This window comes from Cebus imitator, unplaced genomic scaffold (genome assembly GCF_001604975.1).
Source record: "Cebus imitator isolate Cc_AM_T3 unplaced genomic scaffold, Cebus_imitator-1.0 Scaffold170, whole genome shotgun sequence".
In the NCBI taxonomy this organism is placed as follows: domain Eukaryota; kingdom Metazoa; phylum Chordata; class Mammalia; order Primates; family Cebidae; genus Cebus; species Cebus imitator.
In genome coordinates, this window is record NW_016107485.1 from 1,857,499 (window position 1) to 1,862,617 (window position 5,119).

The window sequence follows — 5,119 nt, forward strand, 5'->3', positions numbered from 1 at the left end:
AATTTGTTAATGAGCAGTGTGAAAATACACAATGCAAGAAGTTTTTAATTTTTAAATTCTATAGTCTATTTCTTTTTCTTTCTTTATTATTATTATTATTATTTTGGAGATGGAGTTTCACTCTTGTTGCCCACACTGGAGTTCAATGGCTTCAATGGCATGATCTCCGCTCACTGCAACCTCTGCCTCCTGGGCTCAAGTGATTCTCTTGCCTCAGCCTCCTGAGTAGCTGGGATTACAGGCATGCACCACCACATTTGGCTGATTTTGTATTTTTAGTAGAGACAGGGTTTCACCATGTTGGCCAGGCTGGTTTCAAACTCCTGACCTCATGATCCACCTGCCTCAGCCTCCCAAAGTGCTGGGATTACAGGAGTGAGCCACAGTGCCTGGCCTTAAATTCTATAATCTATTTCTTTTTGAAATTATTCAGATTGATATCTCAGAAGCTGTACACTGCTATTTCAGCATCTTCTCTCTTTTTGAGAAGGCCTGGGATGGCAACTCTCTCCTTTAACTTTGGTTGTAACTTTTAAAATTAATAGTCTAAAGTAAGGGAGATAATTTTTGAAAATGGATGAATGAAAAATCGTTTGGGTCTGCTTTTGTCTGCATGTCTGTTATATCTGTAGGTTTACATGTGTCATGAGGAAGTGATATTTCACTGTTAACTAAACTGTATGAAAGAGTTCTAACCATTTGACTTAAAGAAAACTAACAGCTTATCAGACTGATAGAAACTAGCTCAGATCCCCTTCAATTTATGACTTTGTAATCTTTGGTAAGATTAATTTGGTAAATTTAATCTCAAAATTATCTGCAGTCATTTGTAATCTTAAAGTCATGTTATGTTAAATTAAGTAACCTTAGGTTTTTTTTTTTTTTTCCACTGGGAGTTTGGGTTACTAAGAGTTTAATATAGGACTGTAAAAGGTGTTTTTGGTGAAGTTTATAAAACACAAGGGTGGGTCGGGTACAGTGTTTCGTGTCTGTAATCCTAGCACTTTGGGAGGGCAAGGCGGGTGGATCACGAGGTCAAGAGAGACCATTCTGGTGAAACCCCGTTTCTACTAAAAATACAAAAATTAGCTGGGCATGGTGGCGTGCACCTGTAGTCCCAGCTACTTGGGAGGCTGAGGCTGGGGAATCTCTTGAACCCAGAAGGCAGAGGTTGCAGTGAGCTGAGATCGAGCCACTGCACTCCAGCCAGAGTGACATAGTGAGATTCCATCTCAAAAAAAACCCCCAAAAACAAAAAAACACATACACACAAGGATGTAGCTCTTGCTTAAGAAAATATAATTTTTTTCTAGTTAGGAAACCATTTAAGAGTCACTTTAAGATAAAGAAAAAATTACAGAGATAAAACTAAATGGATAAAATGAGAAAAATTAAGGCAGGGCAATAAAAGTTACCTCTGAGACCTGTGGTACAGAGAAGATAGTCAATGTGAGGGAAGGGCAAAACCAGGTAACTACTAAACCATAGGGTATAATGTAAAGGAATTGTTCCTTTTTGTAGGTTGGTGTCATCAGCTTCTTGAGAAACTTTTATTATAATGGATAGCAAAAATATTATATAACTACTTTTAGGACAAATCCTTAATTTTAAATCCTACAGAAGGAAAGAGCTTGTTTGGGTTGATGGAAAACCCACAGCTCACTATTAAACAGTCACTGATAGGCTGGGCCTGGTGTCTTATGCCTGTAGTCCCAGCACTTTGGGAGGCCGAAGTGGGCAGATCACCTGAGGTTAGGAGTTTGAGACCAGTCTGACCAACATGGAGAAACCACGGCTCTACAAAAAGTACAAAATTAGCTGGGCGTGATGGTGCATGCCTGTAACCTCAGCTACTTGGGAGGCTGAGGCAGGAGAATTGCTTGAACCTGGGAGGCGGAGGTTGTGGTGAGCTGAGATTGCACCATTGCACTCCAGTCTAGTCAACAAGAGCAAAACTCCATCTCAAAAGAAAAAAAAAATTACTGATAAGTACATATGATCCAAATGTACAGAATATGATTCCTGAGAGAACAGCCAGCCTAGTGACCACTGTAAGATCCGTTTTCCCTGTAAGATCTGTTTTCCTTGCCTGACTGCCCTCTAAAATACCAAGTGGAGCACCCTAGATGAAGCACTTAATATGCTTCATGTGTGAGACATGTGGGACTGGCTTTCTGATGACCAAGACATTCTCCCACTGAATATGCCTATTACCCAGGTCATGGTAAATCTGGGGATTAAGGGAGCCCGTTTTTACATGGGTACCTCTCCCACAGAATCATGCAACTGTTTGAGAGGCCTTATCAAATTTGCTGTCCTTCCCTCATGGGACATAAAACATTGGGGTAATTAACAAAAAAAAAAAAAAAAAAAGAGAAAGGAAAACCGGAGTCGAAGGACTCTCCCTAGAAGGGGTGATGAAAACATCATCCTTTGGCCAGGCATGGTGGCTCATTCCTGTAATCCCAGCACTTTGGGAGGCCAAGGCAGGCGGATCACGAGGTCAGGAATTTGAGACCAGCCTGGCCAATATGGTGAAACCCAGTCTTTACTAAAAATATAAAAATTAGCTGAGTGTGGTGGTGCATGCCTGTAGTCCCAGCTACTCGGGAGGCTGAGGCAGAAGAATCGCTTAAACCTGGGAGGCAGAGGTTACAGTGAGCCGAGATCGTGCCACTGCACTCCAGTCTGAGTGACAGAGCAAGACTCCTTCTCAAAGAAAAAAAAAAAAGAATATATCACCCTTTTTGATGGTTATTCACTGTTTGCCCCAGATTGGAAAAAAAAAAAAAAAAAAAATCAAAAGGCAAAGGTTATCATGAGAAAGCTGACATTGCCTGGGGCAATGCTGAGGCAAATTAGGATAAAAAATTGGCAGAAGAGCCTGAGTCCCTTGGCTTAACTCCCTGCTGGGAACCCAAGCCTTTTTTCACCAGAAAAGGTAAAAGGACCAGGGGGTAAAAAAGAAAAGTTCTTGGGACCAGAACATAAAAATGTACTGGTTGATAGGATTATGAAATTTGAGATATTTACATAAACAGGCTTTATGTAAGTTAGTTGTAACTCCTTTATCTAAGTGTCTTGTGAAAATGGGTGCTGTCTGGGAGGTGAGGGTTGCAAGGTTGCAGTGAACCGAGATCGTGCCATTGCATTCCAGCCTGGGCAAGGAGTGAAACTATGTCTAAAAAGAGCAGATTTACATGCCTTCAGTTTTATGGTATTGATAAGGAAAACATCCCTCAGTTAGATACACTGCACTCAGCGCCACTGCACTCCAGCCTGGGCAACAGAGTGAGACTCTAACTCAGGAAAAAAAAAAAAAGAATTTCCTGCTTCCTATAGAATTAAAATAAAATAATTATTGAGAGGATAATAGGATAAAGATACCTTGTAACTCACCCAGCCTCCAGGGTGTAATACTCCTGTTATAAGTTGTACAGGTAGATATATATGAAAAAAATTTTTTTGAACAATGCTTATGTTTTGTATAGCTAATTGCTGTAAATCTCTAACTAAAACCAAGATTATAGTAGCTCAATGCATAGAAGTTTAAAATGAGTTGATTTTGTAAGCTCACCTTTGGCTTTTTGTTTGTTCACTTTCTACTTAAAAGAAAAAAATAATTTTAAAGGCCAATGAATGCCTGTCCATGTCCATTCCTGTCTGGTCTAGAGCAATTAATTGGCTGTAAGTCTTGTTGGCTGTTAAGTCTTGTTGACTGTAAGTCCCTTGGCCACATGGAGTCCCACAGAGGGACAGGATGGACATGGAGCAGGCAGCCATGTCACCCAGGCAATGCTATGGAACAAAATTAAAATTTGGTGGCCATTGATGTTGTCTCTGGCAAATCTTGGCCAGAAGGGGGAGAATGTAAACTAAAAATAAAATTCAAAGGCCTCACCATCCACCCTGCAACCATCTGAATAGACTCCCTCCTCGGCCAGGGCACTCTAAAATTTAACCTGAAAGGCTGGTGGAGGTCATGACGGGAAGCATGCCTCATTATATCCCTCCAGCATTGACATCAACGCAAACCTTAAGTCTGATAAGAAACATTTACAATCTATTTTCTCTGAAGCCTTCATCTTCATGATAAAACCTAGGTCTCCAAAACCCCTCATCTTAACCCAAACATTCCTTTCTGCTGATGATTACTCTTTCAACCAATTGCCAATCAGAATATGTTTAAATCTAACTGTGGTCTGGAAGCCCCTGGCCCTGCCTTTGAGTTGTCCCGCCCTCCAGAGCCAACCATTGTAAATCCTACATGTTCTGATTGATGTATTATGTCTCCTTAAAATGTATAAAAGCAAGCAGTACTTTGACCACTTTGGGCACATGTCCTCAGGACCTCCTGAGACTGTGTCATGGGTATATCCTTAACCTTGGCAAAATAAACTTTGTAAATTGATCGAAACTTGTCCCAGATACTGTCTGGTTTACACAGCTTACACCTAGTGGGGGTAGTTTAAGAGATGCTTTGGATACATTATCTTGTTTAATCCTCATAGCAACTCTTAAAGGCAGTTGGAAGCTAAGAAATTTGCCCAAAAGGGTAAAGCCAGGTCAGGTGTGGTTTAAGAGGCAGGCTCTGGCATTGAGGTAAAAATCTCAGTTTTCTGCTGCCACCTTCCAGAGAGCCAAGAGAACCCACTCTTGCCTTCCAAGGAACATGCCTGAAAGTTAGAAGAGTTGGGTAGGTGACTACAGCATGCATCCATGAAGAACTCTAGCTCTGGGATCTATTCACATCTTGGCTTTGTCACTCATTAACTTTGTAACCTTGGTCAAGTTACTAAGTCTCTCTATCCATAGTTTTCTTACCTGTTTAAGAGAGTAATAAGGCTGTATTGAGTTTCCTTTTTTTTTTTTTTTCCTGAGAAATACCCAGTCCCACTTCTGCTGACAGTGACCACATTTTGCTTTCCCTATTCCCAATTGGGAGAAATGGGGGTGTGGGAGGCATGTTATTCAAGCTAGCCAGTGACATGCTCTCTGGAAATGAATCTTCAGTGGGATAACCCAAAGATTAAATCCCACTGGAGCTCATTCATCTAGATGCCCTGACAAAAATCTTGCTAGTTTCTGCACCTCAGACAAGGCATCTTCTCCATTCCTC